Here is an 18,660-nt window from a genome sequence, read left to right on the forward strand (position 1 = left end):
ACCATGCATTACCACAACACCAGCAAGAGACGGAGCATTATTAATATTAGAATCACCATGCATTACCACAACACCAGCAAGAGACGGAGCATTATTAATATTAGAATCACCATGCATTACCACAACACCAGCAAGAGATGGAGCATTATTAATATTAGAATCACCATCCATTATCACATCACCAGCAAGAGAAGGAGCATTTTTTTTTATATAAATTTTTATTTCTACAATACTTAAACATACACATTACATCACATAAAAAAACACACACAACATACTACATAATTTTCAGTTGAATACAATATCTTATCTTAATAACATAATCAATACACCTACAGTGCACCCCCCACCACGGGATCTCATTCCTGATTCCAGAATCTCATACTTTCTTCTGCTGGTGGATTCCCACTCCCTTTAGAAAATACAAATATTAGGAACTGTTTCCAAATTCCTTCAAAATCATTTGATTTAGCTATACCTCTTCTCCATTTAATATTACTTGTTAATTTATCATTAATAGCTATATCCCATACTTCTTTATACCATTCTTCAATAGAATATTCCCCTTGTATCTTCCAGTTCCTAGCTATAATTAATCTTGCTGCAATCAACAAATTCGTTATCAGTTCCTTAATTTCCTTTTTACATTTAAAATCTTCAAATAGCGACAGCAATGCAACTTTTGGTGTTCTTTCTATCTTCATTTCAACAATTTCTTCAATCTCCAAAAACACCATCTTCCACAAATTCTGAACATAGTTACATTCCCACCACATATGCATATACGTTCCTTTAACCCCACAACCTCTCCAACAATTTACTGATTGCTGATTGTTTATCTTATTCAATCTAACCGGAGTTAGGTACCACCTCCATACAATTTTATAATAATTCTCTTTTATTCTTACTGACATATTTCTCAACGCTCTTTGTTTCCATAATCCCTCCCAACCCTGTTGTCCTATTTGTACCTTCAAATCTGTCTCCCAAACCGTTTTACCCGAGTTATCCATTGTCCCTTTCTCCACCAATATTCTGTATATTTCGCTCATCAACCCTTTTAACACTGTTCTTTTCCCCCTTTCCTTATCTTTCTTATCTATTAATTCTTCAAACCTTGTTAATTCTCTACACTCTCCATTATCTCTTACCCACTTTTTAGTCCATTGTTCTAATTGCCTATAATTTAACCAAGTTAACTTTTTATCCTTCAAGACCTCTTCTATATCCTCTCTTGTACCCATTCCTCTTAACCAATCTCTTAATTTCATTTTATTTTTTTCTATTAAAACTTTACTTAATCTACTCTTTAATTCCTCCGGGAAATTCTTCAATAATATTACCGGTGACAAGGGAGAGCTGCTCGGAAGCAGCGCCCCTTTATATTTACTCCAAATTTCCCAGTGAATCCTCAAAAGCGGATTATTTATACCTTCCACCCATTTTTTTTCCTTCCATAAAAAAAACATTTTCTAATTTAGTCTCTATATTACTCATGTTTTTTTCTTCCATCCAATCTAAGTTCCCTAATCCTAAAATTGCCTCCACTATATATCTTAATCTATTGGCTACATAATATAATATAATATTCGGGAGACCCAATCCTCCCTTTTTTTGACTCAAATACCATTTACTTTTATTTACCCTCGCTTTCTTATCACCATTACAAAAATTATTTATGATCCTTTGCCAACTTTTTAACTCTAGTTCTGAAATTTTTATTGGTAGCATCCTGAACACAAAATTTATCTTTGCTAAAATCTTCATTTTTATTAATGCTATTCTTCCAAACCAGGATAAATTTAACCTTTTATATTTTTCCAGTTTTACTAAAATCTCTTTTTTTAAGACATTTAAATTTTCTTTCTCTAAACTCTCTAACTTCTGCGTAATTTTTATTCCCAAATATCTAATCTGAGTCTTAACTCTCATTTCTCTTCCCCTTTCTTCCCAATCTTTCTCTTCTTTTTTAGTATAATTAAACAACATCAATTCTGATTTAGACCAATTTATTTTTAACCCCATAACAGCCTCAAATTCTCTCAAATGTTGTTTAATTCTCCCCATCTTCTCTATTGGATTCTTAATCGTCAACAACGTATCATCTGCAAACATATTCAATTTAATTTTTTTCATACTACCAATTCCTTCAATCTCCTCATCCTCTCGTACTGCGTTCGCCAATAATTCCATTACCATTACAAATAGGACTGGTGAGAGCGGACAGCCTTGTCTTGTCCCTCTGGCTAGTCGTATCTTATCTGTCACACCATCATTCACTACCACTACGGCTGTATTCTGAGAGTATAACTGTTCTATTATCGCTTTAAATTTATTTCCAAATCCCATTTTATTTAAAACTATCTTTAAAGCTTGCCAGCTCACACAATCAAATCCTTGAAAATATCCAGTGCCAGAATTCCCGCTTTAACCCTCGACTTATTTATCACCTGAATTGCATTTAATACTCTTCCCACTAAATTAAGCATCTGTCTACCTGCCACAAATCCACATTGGTCCTCCCCTATATATTCCTCTATAAATTTATTCAACCTCCTTGCTAAAATAGTTGAAAAAAGCTTAGCATCCTGATTTATTAATGAAATAGGTCTATATGAGTCAGGGACAGTCAAATCTTTATCTGGTTTTGGTATTAAAATTATTAATGAATGTTCCCATGATTCTGGCATTTTATCCCCTTCCAATATGGAATTATACAAATTTATTAGAAGGAGCATTATTAACATTAGCATCACCACCCATTATCACATCACCAGCAAGAGAAGGAGCATTATTAACATTAGCATCACCACCCATTATCACATCACCAGCAAGAGAAGGAGCATTATTAACATTAGCATCACCACCCATTATCACATCAACAGCAAGAGAAGGAGCATTATTAACATTAGCATCACCACCCATTATCCATTTTTCAGGGACTCTTGAAAACTTGCAAAATAGCCAGTTTTAAAGTGGCTGAAGCAATGAAGCCCCCTCTCTCAAGCTCTAGCCTCCCCCCGCCTTTCCCTAGCCCTGCGTCCCAGCCTCTCACCCCTCCACCTCACCACCCCCATGCCAAATTAAGGAGGATGGTGGCCTTGCCTTGGCCTACCTTTTCCCATGTTGCAGAGCTGCCTCCTCCCTTCTCACCTTGTGTCCTGATGCTGCCTGGTGCGTCGCTGGTCCTCTGCCTTCCTTCCGCTTGGCTTGTGCTGCTGCTGTCCCTTTCTTCCGGCCCATGCCTTGCCCCGCCACGTTGTCCTTGCGGCTTCCGCTGTCCTGCCCACCTTGGTCTGCCACTGCTGGTCCCCCACCACGCTGCTTCCCCTCCCCCCTGCTTCTTCTGCCACCTTATTTATTTAGAATGTATGCCTTTATTTGTATGCCTTGTGGCCCTGCTGTTTGTCTTGGTGGCGGTGGGCCGGCGGCACAAGTGGCGGCACTTGTTCCGCCAGCCAGCTTGTCCTCTCCAAGTCTCCATCCACCACCTCCCTCCACCTCGCTTGTCTACCTTGCCTGGGCCTTGGTCTGCTACCCATTTGTATCTTCTTGGTGGCGGCGGGCCGGTGGCAACAGCGGCGGCGGCAGCGCCACAAGTGGCAGCACTTGCTCCGCCAGCTTGCCACAGCTTGTCCTCTGCCTTGCCACCTCCGCCCGCCTCTGCCTTGCATGTGTCCACCTGTCCTCCTGCCGCTTGCCTTGTCGGCAAGGCCTGGGCCTTGGTCTGCTGCCCTGCCGTTTGTCTTGGCGGCGGCATGCCGGTGGCACAAGCAGCGGCGGCGGCACTTGTTCCGGCGGCTCTCCGCCTCCGCTGCGGCTTGTGTCCCCTCCGCCTCGCTTGGTCCGGCCACCTCTTCTTGGTCAGCTACCTCCTCGCTGACCCGCCGCAGCTTCCAGGCGCAGGAATCGCACGAGTTCTCAGCTGCTAGCTGGATCTCGCAAGAGTTCCCAGACCCAGCCAGCAGCCGACAACTCGCGTGATTCTCGTGAGAGTTTGGGTTCTAATTCAAGATGGCTGCCGCCACCGCTGCACCCGAAAAAACGTCTGCAGGCAAGTAAGGCGGCCACGGCCGAGTCTACAACCCCCCTGCCCCGGTGTTTCGGTGGCCCACTCTGGATCCTCCGGATCCTGTGTGTTCCTCAGAGGTTTCCAGAATTATCCGGTGCTGATGGTCAGCCTATTCAAGAAGAGTTTCTGAACTATTATATTTTCCTTTTATTCTGTTTTTTTTTTAAAAAACAGCTAATTTATATAAAACTGTGGCCCTTAAAGGTCAGTACTGGGCCCCTCTGAGGTCTGCGCCCTAGGCGGCTGCCTAGCTGGCCTAATGATAGCACTGGCCCTGATGAGACTGATTATCTGGACCCATTTCAGTCAGGTTTCAGGCCTGGTTTGGGCATGGAAACAGCCTTGGTGACCCTGCATGATGACTTAGGTTAGGAGAAAGATGGGGGAGTGTTACTCTATTGATTCTCCTTGATCTCTCAGTGGCTTTCGATGTCATCAACCATGGTATCCTTCTGGGACAACTGGCTGAGTTAGGAGTGGGAGGTACTGCATTGCAGTGGTTCCACTCTTACTTGGTGGGTTGGCTCCAAGGTGGTGCTTGGGGAACATTATTCAGCCCCATGGATTCTCCAGTATGGGGTTCTGCAGGGGTCAGTCTTGTCTCCCATGCTGTTTAAAATTTACATGAAACCATTGGGTTCAGTCATCTGGAGTTTTGGAGTGTGTTGCCATCAGTATGCTGATGACACACATCTCTATTTCTCCTTTTCATCTTCATCAGGTGAGGCTGTGGATATGCTGAACCAGAGCCTGGCTGCGACAATGGATTGGATGAGGGCTAATAAACAAACTCAATCCAGAGAAGACTGAGATGCTATTAGTGGGTGGTTCTTCTCAGGGCTGTGCACCGCCTTGGGCATATGTTTGTGGGCATATGTTTGTGTGTGTATTGCTCTGCCAAGGGCTCTGTCGTCACCTTTTGTTGATGAAAATTAGACCCACCCTGGGGGGTGGGGATGAGACTTGGGGACACCAGAGGGTGGGGAATCTGTGCCTTTTTAGTTTGACAAAAGGTGTACCCCTTATTCCTTTCAGGACATACATTGTTTGTGTTTGTTAGGCAGGGGGAAAAAGAGGTGATTTACAGCTAAACTTTGGTGGGAAATTACAGCTTCTTCCCCATTGAGGAGTGCCCTTTTCTTTTTCTGAAATGTGAGAATTCTGTCTTCCCTCAATTAACACCAAACATGTATTTATTGCTCAAGCAGCTAACTGAATTATCAGCATAGGTATGCACATCCTGATTTCTAAAACAATAAGCACCAAATTGAGGGGCCATTGAGTAGGGATTGAGACGGGGATCCAGACGCAGCAGGAACAGCCCAATAGCTGCTCCACTGCCATGCTGAAGAGTCGCTGCCTCCGTGAGAGTGCCATTGCTCCCATCAGCAGGAATGAAAAGAAATCACTCAGCAGGTGTCATTTGTATATATAGAGAACCTGGTGAAATTTCCTCTTCATCGCAACAGTTAAAGCTGCAGGTGCCCTGCCCTCTTTTAAATCTGGTCACAGTATAGCTGCAGTATAGCTCCTGCAGCTTTAACTGTGGTGACGAGGAAATTTCACCAGGTGAGACATGCATACAAATGACACCTGCTGAAATTCCCTTTTCTATGCAACTGTTAAAGATACAGGTGCCCTGTCCTCCTTTTCATATGGTCACCCTAGCCACTGTCATATACTACATAGACTGCTCAATATAGCCTCATAGACTGCTCCAGTTGGGGCCTTAAAGACCACAATTAGAGTGGAGGAGCAGTGTGGGTGTTATGGAAAAATAACTGATTTCCCACTTCTCCCTTCATCCGTTTCTCCCCTTCTCTTCTTCTCCACAAAACCCTCCTTCCCTGAAATACCATCTGTTGGTTTTAGATGAGTAGAGTAGACCCTCTACTCCCAGGTAGGGAAGAAAAGCCCCATTTACCTATTTAGGTAAGGTTGCTTACTCAAGGGTAAGAGATGAGTCCTAGCCACTAGTTAAAATCGCCAGGCGCTTGCTTGCACAGCTGGCATAAACACACATACCTCTTTTTCCTTCCCCTACGGCTAGGCAGAAAACCAGGGAGAGACATAAGAGGTGGGAAGCTCTTATGGGAAGCTCGCCCATCAAAAGGAATGTCAGGTGCCATTTTGGGGGGCTGGGGGCTTCTTCTCCTTCTTCTCCACACACTCTGGCGGGAATTTGGGAAGGGATAGTGAATACTGATTGGAGGGAGAGGAAGTGAAGAGGGAAAGTTTCTGCCATGTAGGCAAGGTGGGACAGGAATGTCCCAGGGGACATTGTGAAGGGGGTTGGGCAGGAAGGGTGATCGTGCAGAATTAACCCTTTCCCTTCCCAGCTGAGCAGGTCGGGTGACGTAAAGGGTGACGATTTGGGCTAGCAGCCAATTGATCTGAGATGAGGACCTAGGCGCAATGAGATTTCATGGTACCTGAAGTGGAAAATAAACCTTCCTTTTGAAAACTGCATTCGGACTGCTTTTATTGGATTTAATTAGGTTGTAATCCACAGTTTTTGCAACATGGGGGAGTGGGAAAAAGCCCTTTCTGAGGTCTCCAGAAAACATGTCATTCCACCACCACCCCATTACACTAATGTTGAGGGGAAATGATGTGCTTTCTGGAGGCCCCGGAAAGCCTGCTTTTCTCTCCTCTGCTCCAATTGGGGCCTTAAAAGCCCCAATTGGGGTGGACGGTGGGGAAAGTTTGTCATCCCCACCCCCAGGTCCAATCGGGGCCTTTTCTATAATGACCGGAAATGACACACTTCCCCCTTTAAGGCCCCCATTGGTGCAGTGTGGGGAAATGACATGCCTCCGGAAAGCACAACATCCCCCCTACCATACAAATGGCGCCCTTAGTGGGGAAAGCATGTAATTTCCTGACACTATAGAAAATTAAAGAAAATCACCCTGATACCTAGGATAGAACAAAAAACCAGAGAAATCCGGGGAAATCCTGACAGTTGGTCACCTTATCAATGTCTCCATATCCTTTTGAAGTGAGAGTAGTCTTGGTTGTGGTTATTAGTACAGCATCATCGGAAAAAAAGTGCACAATAGTGCAGTCTTGCTAACTTGGTGCTCTCCGGGTATTTTGGACTTCCATTTCCATCAGCCCAAACCAGTATGGCCAATGGCCAGGGATGCTGGATGTTAATAGTCCAAAACTTCAGCAGTTAGTCTTTTGCCAGCACATTTTAATTTTTTTGTTTGCTTGTTTAGAAACCCCCCCCTTTTGCCCAATTTTTAATAAAACGTTCCCCAAAGGTGGGGGAACATCAGTGAAACCTGTTAAAAAACAACAACCAAAACGACCATAGCAGAAAAATAGCAACAAACAAAAACAAATAAATGGTACATTCAGACATCAATTTTGAACAGAAGAGGAAACACAGTAATTGCTGCTCTAATCAGCAAGTTTAGCAGTTAAAATCTAGTTTGAATTACACAATTTTGTTTGAATGAATAACATTCCCAGATTTCATAGATTTTTTGGGGTGTTCACACAGTTTCCCAAAATGGGTTACAAACCTATTAATTTGTGAAGCTGGCCCTACCATTAGGCAGTGTGAGGCAACCATCTCAGGTGGCAGATATGGGGGGGGGGCAGTAGTAGCACCCCCTGCCCATCCCCCTCATGGAGGACAAAGCTGTGTGCCACATGGCCTGTTCTTCACCCTTTGAGCTAGCCTGCTGCCCTCAGGTGAGGTGGAAGATGCTAACCTGTTGCTAATGTTGAAATAAGATTTATCTGTGATTCCTGTTGGCTTTGGTTGACAATGTGTGTGCTTTCTGAATCTTCTCTCTCTGCAGTTCTACTCTAGTAGGTTCGGCTTGTCACAGCTGGAGAAAGCTGGTCATACACATCCAGTAATTTGCAATTTCAGAGGTAAGCTTCTCAGGCCCATCTTAACTTGTGCTCCTTGCATAACCACTCAAAAGTAGGTTCTTTCAATAAATAATCACACCACATCAAATAATGTGCCTGATTTATGTATATACTGTAATTGAGGCCCTGAGTGAGCGACTGCAAGATTGACCTAAATTCCCTTGGAAACTTCCTGCATTCTCCAAAGCAGCTGATTGGAGATTCTGCTATAGCCTTAGATGCATTTAAAAAATTGAACATTGTAATGAATTAAATATAATGCTGCATGATGGAATCATGATATCACCTTCCATTATTTAATCTGAACTATCATTTCAGGTTACGGTGTCCCCAAATCTAAATTTCCCTTGTGTTATAGATATTTTATGGAAAATGCAAAATAGCATGGAGACACTGGGCTCATCTACACTTGCAGTCCTTTCACAAGGGAGGAGGGGTGATTGTGACTTCTCCTGCTTCCGTGATCGGCTCTCACGGGCACATGTGAGTGGATGTTTCTGCAATTTCAGGAGTGTTGTTGTGGGAATGTTAGCAAAAGTGACTCCATTTTAGAAAAACATTGCTATGCATGATGGGTATGCCCTACTTGTAACCTTCTGCTGTTTTTCTCTTAAACTGTACTTTGAGGCAGTTGGAGCCTAGTACGTTATCTGGAGCTGCTAACGAGTGGGCATTCCAGTGTTGTATTATCAGGGACCATGTCATAGCAGTTAATCAATCCAATTAGTAAGATGCACCTGGCTCAAACCAACTCCAGCCTGCCTCTTACCTATTGCACTAGGCTATGCCAGCATGGGATGGATCAAAGGGGAGGGGTTGCTAGAGAAGTGTATAAGAATGTTAGGTTTTCTGTAAACAGGGTCCGAACTGCTTTTACTGCTCTTCGCACCAAGTTGCAACTTTAATAAACGTTGATTGTACCCTCCCTGAGTGGTCTGTGCCTTTCTATGGGATCCACCCCTAGGAAGAAAGAACAAGGCTATTTGTCAAACAGGAAGACATGTGCCCCATGACGTCACTTCCATGTGTGGGTCGAGAAAAGTGGGTGGGGCTATGCAGATGACACGGATACGGGGCTGTTGGTTTTTTTTAATGACTTGTGAGGATTGCGCATGGACACAAATCCACAGCAAGGAAGTCCATTGAATATGCAACGCTGCACACAGATGTGCTTGTTTTTTGTTTAAAAAGAACCCTACACACTCTCAGTGCGATAATACACCAATACACATCCAAAACACATCCATATGTGGCAAAAATCGTGGCCGGGTCCACTCCCACTCATCTCCGAAACTGCTGGACATGCCCCTGACAGCAGGTTGGCTGTTTGCTGAGCCAGGAACTTGTGCCGAATAGCAACAGCTTCGCGAAGGGGGGGGGGCACACCAACCGCAGACTTCGGGATTGTAGCAAGAGAGCCCCCCCCCAAAAAAACCTGACAAAAGCAGTCAGCGATATTCCTGAATAAGTGAGGGGTGGATGCGAGCTAACCGCGGGAGCAGCTGAACGTCATGTGGCCCATAAGTGATGACTGCAGTACAATCCTGTAATAACCGGCTCGTGTACACTCCCCCAGTGTCAACAAGAAGGCAATAGCTTTGCCAGAGGTAAAGTAAAAAGCTGGAAGAGACAGAACATGGATCTGTGATAATGAAATTGGTGATATTAGGGTGTGTCCAGGTTGGCACTATTTTTGAAATAATCTGCTAATTATATTTGATATACAATTCTGCAGTCAGTCTCCGTTTGTGGTTTGATTTCTGGGCACATGGGATTTCCCCCCACATAAAATCTTGTATGTCGTTAGAGAAATACGAATTTTTCAGTTACTCATTGGGCAGTAGTCTTTCATCCTCATCCCCGACTGTTTGTCCCACCCCTCCTCTCTCATTATCAGAACGTTGTCCTTTACTCTTCCCTTCCCACTGCTTTTATATAGCAATGAATTTACCATGTTTCCCTCTTTTTTGCCCAAACGTCCAGGGGACTTGTTGTTTTTGTCAGCTGATTTCTTTTAGCAGAAGGTGAGCATGATTGTTCTCTGACCTTTTCTCAAGGTCTACCCTCTCCTTCACTTTTCAGTATGGAGGATCACCTTTCTCAGGGGCAAGGCAGCAGATGCTTTGCAGAGGGTGCCTTCCTCCTCCGGTGACAGAGGCAGGAAAAGCATTTCCCTAAGATGGTACTACCCTAAGCTAAGCTGCATGCAATATGTTTGTCCACTACTATCTTACCCTGGCCTTATCCTTACCCTTTTAAAGAAAAAACAGGATCTGCTCCTTTTCCTGGTACCCAGCCAATGCCAGCTCCACGGTTTGAAAGGCCCATGGGCAAGACCCCCAGAAAGAGCCCCCTCACAAAGAGTCTACCATCTCAATACCATTGCCATCAGCTGCTATTGCTCCTCACCCTCTTTATTATCATTGCTACCACTTGTTTGCTTGGCAGAAAGAGAGCCCGTGATCAAGCAGGCAGTGGCATCGACTGTTCCTCCTTCCTTCACACCACCGTTCTCAAGATTTTAACGATTTTAAATTTGTTTATTCATTTATTTGAAATATTTCATGGCTGCCTCTCAATAAAACACACAATAAAAAACAATGTGGTATTATAAATGGTAAAAGCACACTAAAAACACTAAAAGCACTATAAAAACAGAAACAGCAGCAAACATTCTAAGAAACATCAAAGACTAGCATAAAATAAAACTTAAAACATACAACGGCAGCCAGTACTCAGTCTGATCAAACATAATCAGGCGAAGGGCATTAGGAACCATGAGGAAATTGCAGGTTTTATTCTAATCATAGAATCATTGAATTGTAGACCTGGAAGAGGCCCACAAGGCTCCTTCTCCTCCTTAAGAGATCTTGAGGAGAACCAACATGGATTGGGTGTAGGGTTATTCACAAGCCAATTCTTCCTACATTTGCTTACAAAAATGCAAATTTGCAGTAATTATTACGTATCGTTTTGATAGTTCTTGTGTGTAAGGGGGAAAAACAAGTTTCAAACAACAGTGGTTGAAGCATGTTAATACACAACCTAATTAATTATTGCCTTAAAGTTTATCAACAAGACTTAAAGATTTGGTTTTTTTTGGTTTTGTTTGTTTGTTTAGGTAAATCTCAGCATCACATTTCTAAGATGTGTGCAATTTTATGTCTGCTGTCATCTCAAATAGCAGGATGGGGAAAGTTCCCTTCCTGCTCTCCCCTCCCCCAGGCTGAAACTTGCTGCTAATCATGATTGATGGTGCTGCGCTTAGAGCAAATATTGGTGTCACTGAGTAAAACTTAGCTCTTTTCAATATATTTTGGTAGGCTAAGAAAGATAGAGGTAAACCATGTGCTGCTATGGAGGTGGAGATGTTTTGCCCAGTTGGACTGTGCACAGACCGAAAAAGCTTATTCCTATTGGTAGAGGGATGATCCCCTCCAGGTTTGTCTAATAGTTTTTTTGTTGTTGTTGATGATGATGATGATAATAATAATAATAATAATAATCTTAAATATGAATATGGCAGTGTAAGGCTTATTACTAGAGATCCGCCAAACTGAATTTGCTCATTTTTGTTTTGAACTGAACCTTGAGCTCTGTAGATGTGCAGCATATTTTGAAACTTCAAAAAAGTTCAAAGCTCAAGTCTTGAGCAACTCAGGAATGGAGAAGGGAGAGGGATGAAGCAAAGGGGATGTTTATGTAAACCACCCAGAGAGCTTTGGCTATTGGGTGGTATAAAAAATACAATAAATAAATAAATAAATAAATAAATATGCATCTGCCCCACACTGTGCATGCAATGTGACATGCAACACAGTGTGTGTATGCACTTGTAATAATGCTTTCTCCTGTATGCTGTTAAGAGTACAGGGCCAATGAAAAGACAGGCAAGAATGTTGGGAAAGAGGCTGAAGAAATGTCAGCTGGTGACAGTTACACAATGAAGAAGATAAGATAAGGAGAAAGAGCTAGCAAAACATTTGAGGGAGAAGAGAGAAAAATCTTACATCATGTGTTTTTGAATTGAATAAATGGTAAAATATCTTTTTGAAATGAACACCTCTTTTTTCCATGTTTGTAGTACATTTATTTTAAAAGTGTAAAGTTGTTCCAGTCACAAGAGAAATGGTCAAACATATTTTTATCCAATTATTCTCAGACTACTAGTTTCCATGGCAACATGGGATTTACACTCCTAATATCAATCTTTATTTACAGTCAAGAGACCACCATTACAACATATAAGTACACAGATGTAATAAAAATACATGATGGTAAAGAAGAAGGGATACAAAATCTGTAAAAGTGCTAATCAGTAGGTTTAAAATAATGATCATACATCCATGAGTGGTCTAATGGATGGTCTTATCATCACAACATTGGCTCTGCTTTATTGTCTACCAACATTGTAGTAGTTGTTGATTTCCATGTAGCTCTAGTAGTAGGCAATGTTATTGCACCTTATTACCATAAGAGGTCAGTGGCTGCAGAGTAAAAAATTATTGTTAGCAAATATTATCTGAGGCTGCAATCCTGGGAATAAGCCCACTGATGTCAGTAAGATTTGTTTCCAAGTAAGAATGCATAGGATTGCACTGTTTATCTCCCCCACTTTACTTGTGCATGAGCATATGTAACAAGGTTGTGTGGATCTAATGCACATTGCATCTCTGCATGTACTGCTCAGGTCTTAAGCCTGTGCCCAGGACCAGCATTGCCAACCTTGTCCATGTGACAAGAAAAGTGTTGTTCAAGGCCTTTCCTGCCATTGGGCAGAGTGAGGTGGGTGCTTCAGGCGGATGCTGTGTGGGAGCAGCAAAGCATTGTAAGACAGAGTTATGTGTACCCTGTTGCTTGCTGTGCTCTTTCTAAGCTGCCCTGCTGCTCTGGGTGTGGTGGAAGATACTGTCCTATCTCCAGGGCTGATTTTAAATTCACCTGCCAGTGGTGTGAGGTTCTATAACTCATAGAATCATAGAATAGCAGAATTGGAAGGGGCCTACAAGGCCATCGAGTCCAACCCCCTGCTCAGTGCAGGAATCCACCCTAAAGCATCCCTGACAGATGCTTGTCCAGCTGCCTCTTGAATGCCTCTAGTGTGGGAGAGCCCACAACCTTCAGGCAGCAAAATGTCTTGTGCTGGCCCTGGTGCTGTGAGGCAGCCTAATTTTGAGGAAAGGAGTAGGACACCTTTGGCCATGATTTTTCAGAGCCATCCATCCAGGAGATCTTGTTTATGTAATACAATTCAATTTATCTAGACAAGGATAACCTGGCTTCAGTTTTCCATGCTCTGGTAACCTCCAAGTTAGATTACTGCAATGCACTCTACGTAGGGCTGCCTTTGAAGACGGTTCGGAAGCTTCAGCTCATGCAAAATGCAGTGGCCAGCTTGATTTAGGGAACTAAAAGGTTCAACCATATAACACCTGCTCTGGTCCACTTGCACTGGCTGCCTGTATGTTTCCGAGCCCAATTCAAGGTGCTGGTTTTGACCTATAAAGCCTTACATGGCTTGGGACCACAATACCTGATGGAACGCCTCTCCCTGACGTGAATATACCAGGTCACTACGTTCAACATCTAAGGTCCTCCTCCGGATGCCTGCTCCAGGAGAGGCTCAGAGTGTGGCAATGAGGGACAGGGCCTTTTCGGTGGTGGCTCCCACACTATGGAGTGATCTCCCTGACGAGGCTCACCTGGCGCCAATGCTGCTATCTTTCCGGCGCCAGGTTAAGACTTTCCTCTTTGCCCCGGCATATGGCGGCACATCTTAATCACCCACATGTTTAGTTTTTTAACTTTTTTAAATGCTTTATGTGTGTATCTTCCGTGTTTTAGAATTTTAAATTTTGTGTACTAGTTTTAATCTTAATTTTAGAATTTCTGTAAACCGCCCAGAGATGGGAGCAGTATATAAGTGCAATAAATAAATAATAATAATAATCTGACCTTGGTCTGGCGGGCAGGGCATGTGAAGGAGGCACTTCATAGGGTGGGGCCTCAGTCTTTTTGGCTGCTGGTTTGCTTGCAGGATTTGTATGCATGTTCTCTGTTCGGATTTTTTAAAAATGAGTTTTAAAGTTATCAGCCTGCAAGGTGGTAGCAACAATCATGGAGATGCGCCTTTAGCCTGAGACCCCATTAACACAAATCTGAGAGTTGTTTGCACATTACATGTTCGGCTGACACACATAACCAGGCTTGCATAGGTGGTGCAATACTTCTGGTTTAGAAATCTACATCGCATTGGAAATCTACATCGCAATGGCCCATGACACACCTTCCTCTTAAATAAGAACATGTGATAGCTCATCATGCAATGGGATGAAATTATCTTTGAAGGCTTTCCTCCAGGTGTCTTGTTATGGGAAGTGAGCCAGATGGTGCTTGGGGCAGGGGAGAATGTGGGCTTCTCAGAGGTGGTGCCCCACCTCTGCAAAGCTCTCTCCACGGAAACCCTCTGGGAACTACTCAGATTTCTTTTCAGTGCAAGGTGAATACCTTTTTATTGTCCCATGACTTTTAAGTCTCAGATTCATCTGAACTGTTTTTAGGTTACTTTGATCTGTTGTTTGTGGGGTGGAGTCATTGCTGTTTCCCCAGTCCCACCAGGCGAGGTCTTCCTCCTCTCTGTGTTATCCTCACAACAACCCTGTGAGGTAGGTTAGGCTGAGAGCCAGTGTTTGGCCCAAAGCCACCCAGTCAGCTTTATGGCTGAGTGTGGACTAGAACCTGGATCTCCCCAGTCCCAGTCCAACCCTAACCACTACACCACTTGGACTCTGTGAGAATCTTATGAGGACAGGAGAAGGACCACACTTGTTGGCTGTGCCCCCTCTGTTGCATCCCATCCCATCACTGAGCTCCTCCATTCATTGGTGGGCAAAATCTGCAACAGGGAAACCTGCTATATTATTATAGGCTCCCCATGTAAGTCAGAAACCCATGCAATTGTGGTTGTTACTTATGTGGATGAGCAGGGCAGTCTCTCTGCTCCAGAAGTTGTCCCTTCAATGTGTTGAGGATGATGGAGCCAAGTGATGGAATGCAACACAAAGAGCACCTTGTCCCTTACCAGACTTCTTGGCCACTGTGCTTATCACATGAGGCACTCCATTTATTAGTGGGAGCTTTTCACTGGCAGCCATTCTATTAATCTGCAGGAAATATTGTAGCCCTTTGATGCCAAGGACATCTGATGCCAAGGCAGCATGAGAATTTGCAGAGAGTCTCCTAAACACACACACTTGCCCCAGTACAGAAGAGAACTAAAATGGTTATTTAGTCATTTTCCAGTAACTGCTTAAAATCTTGGAAAATGAACTATTGGTTAAAAAAAAGTGTTGATCAGCTGGATCTACACCACTGCTTTATGGTGGTATTGAAGTGCACTGATAATTACTGGGGCACAATCAATGGGGATCATCAGACAAGCATTTTATAGCACACTCATTACTGGGTACCCATGGATTTTTGTGGGTGCTATTCACGATGCCATCTGCCTCCTGCTCTTTCTGGGCTTCTTCCCATGGCAAAAAATGACCCTGGTTAAGTCTGATTTATTTTTAGAAATGGAACTTGCCACAATCTCCTGCTGTGTGCAGGAGAAGCGGCTGAATAAAAATGCCTACTGAATGGTTGTTGTTTACTTCCTTTTTCTTCTCAGTTGAGAGAGAGGAAGTATTGCGTGACAGAAGCGGGGGCAGAGTGAACTTTGATTTCCCCCGTCTGATTAAGCTCCACATTCCATATACCACTTTCATAGTGTTATATCACTATGATACGGGGGGGCGGAGCTTGGCAGCCATGGCGGTGGCAGGTTTCTTCTGAGGCTCTGAGCGGCGTTGCCGGAAAAAGCAATTATCTATTTTTTAATGGGCATAAATCTTTGAGCAAACGACAGGAAATGATTATAAAAGCTATCGGAGCTGGAAAGTGTTGAGAAGAGCCGATGGGATGAGGTGAGCTTGACGGAATGTCTTTATAAACTGCAGAGGCAAAACCGAAAGTAAAGTAACATGATTGATGTCGCAGTTTGAAAAGAAAGAACTTATGCTTGTTAGACGTTGATCTGATTTACAGCGATCCTCACTTCTCATCCTTTATCTTAAGTTGGAAAGATTGAAATACTGGCTTTGAAGTTGTTTGCTGTAATCTTTGTAAAGTGGAAAGTGGAAGCTGTTTGCGGTGTGCCGAGAAGGGGGGGGGGGTGAAGGGGAAGAAACAGCATTCTGTGAGGGAGATGTGGGATTTTGAGAAACTGTGAATGATTGGATCTGATCCCCTCTAGTGAATGCTGTTGTGAACTGAATATATTTCCTCCCCCTCGGGAAGAAGGTGGTGTGTTTGGCACATAGAAGAGAAGCCAGTAAAAGTTGCTAAGGAAGTGGGGGCTCTAAGATTTATGCCCTACTCAGAAGGGTCCTATGTCCAACATTAAAAAAAAGATTAAGAAGTGGGAAAAGTTGAATATACAAAAAAAGAAACCTTCAAATCATAATTTAACCCACCTCTCCCACCTGGAAGATACAGCCCCTGGAACAGACCAGGAAGACAAAGTTATAGACCCAGTTTCTTTGGATACAGTACCAAATAAAGAAAAGAATATGGCTGAAGGGGGAAAAGCAATGGACAGCAACTTTCCCTCCCTAGCAGAAATTAAGGCAGTTATTGTAGAGAATAATATCATCATTTTTTAAAAAATGGATCTGCAAATGAATGAATTTAGACAACAAATGCGTGTTCTTTCGGATAAGACCGCAGAAAACTCGGATAAGATCAAAGAGATAGAGGCAAAAGCGGAATTGGACCAGAAGAAGCAAGAGGCTTTTGAAAAATCAACAAATATTCAATTTAAGGAATGGGAATTACGTCTGATCGCCTTGGAAGACCAATCTCGTAGATCTTCAATTCGAATAAAGCAGCTGAAGCAGATACAAGGAGAAGATCTTAGAGAAATCATTCTGAACTGGTTCAAAGAGCTGATGCCTGACATACCAATAGATGGATCGGATCTGGACCGAGTCCACCGCGTGGGGGGGCAAAACTACAAAGGGACTAGAGATATTTTGGTGAAATTTGGTAACTATTATAAAAAAGAGCAAATCATGAAAGAATTGAGATCTTTGACCCAGTTACAATATAAAGGCAAAGCAGTGCAAATTTATAATGATCTTTCTCAACATACATTAAATTGGAGACGGAGTATTAAACCAATAACTGGAATGTTAATGCAGAACAAAATTCCATACGCATGGGGTTACCCGGTTTTCTTAAGATTTACATATGGGAGGAGGGAACACAGAGTAACCTCATTGGATCAAGGTAAAGAATTGCTGAAGAGGCTGGGTCTGGATGGGGAAGCAAATGGGGCTGGAGTGGGTGGGGGAGGGAATGAGGCTGGGACATCTGGAGAGTAAGAGAATTGTTAATTATGTTTGGAGATAATTGCAAATAGAAATGCTAATATAGAAACCTGCCGGCCAGGCGCAGCACTGCCTCCCCCCCCCTTTAAAGTAGATGGCTGGAGTACTAGACTCACGGGGATATGGGGGGGGATTAGAGTGGGGGGGTGGGGAGGGGGGGAAGGTAGGAGAGGAGGGATTGGGGTAGGAGGGTGGGGGTTTTATGTATGGAGTTTGTTTTTTTATGTAAGCAAGTTTGAACTGCTGAGCACAAGGGATCGGAAGAGATTTCAAAAGGGTGATTATGGATAAAAAGATAAAGGTATCAACACTCAATGTTAAAGGTTTGGGGGCAGTCGTGAAAAGGAAGAGAATAGAACAAATGCTTAATAAAGAGGGATCAGATATTATAATGGTCCAAGAGACACACCAAGGCTCCGAGAATTCGAATATGATAAAATTAAAGTGGTTAGCCTATTATGAAAAGTCATTAGGGACATCGAAAAAAAATGGAGTGGCCACTTTGATTTCAAAAAAAAGTGGGTTTATATTAGAAGAAGTAAAAAAGGATGATAAGGGCAGATATCTTATGTTAAAAGGTAAAATTGAGGGAAAGGTCTATACTTTGATTAATGTTTATGCCCCAAATGAGAGGCATAGAGAGTTTTTTATAAAGTTGTTTAAAGAAATAGAAGAATTTAAGGAGGGGTATGCTATATTAGCTGGGGATTTTAATATGGTTATGGATAATAAACGGGACAGGTCAAATCCCACTAATGCTGAAAAGAGGAACAATATGACTATATTGAATAAATTAGTAAAAGAAAATGATTATTTAGATTCGTGGCGTTTACTTAACGGGAATAGGCCTGGATTTTCATACTTTTCCCCAGTTCATCATACATACTCCAGGATAGATTATATATTTGTTTCAAAAGATTTTGCAACGAGGATTTGTAAAATGGAAATGGGGGTAATAAAAGTAACTGATCATGCCTTGTTAAGTCTAGAATTTACAGTTAAGAAAGATTATAAAGAGGCATATAGATGGAAGCTGAATACAAAGATATTGAAATATAATAAAATAGTAGATAAAATTCGGAAGGAACTGTCGGAGTCATGGGAAATTAATGAAAAAGGAGGAACAGCTGGGTCAGTCATTTGGGACACCATGAAGGCTGTAGCAAGAGGAATCTGTATTAGAGAAACATGTAGTTTAAAAAGACAACAACGTGCAGAACAGGAAAAGTTAGAGATAGAAATTAAAAACTTGGAGGAAAGATATTG

This window comes from Elgaria multicarinata, chromosome 9, assembly GCF_023053635.1.
Source record: "Elgaria multicarinata webbii isolate HBS135686 ecotype San Diego chromosome 9, rElgMul1.1.pri, whole genome shotgun sequence".
Taxonomy (NCBI): Eukaryota; Metazoa; Chordata; class Lepidosauria; order Squamata; family Anguidae; genus Elgaria; species Elgaria multicarinata.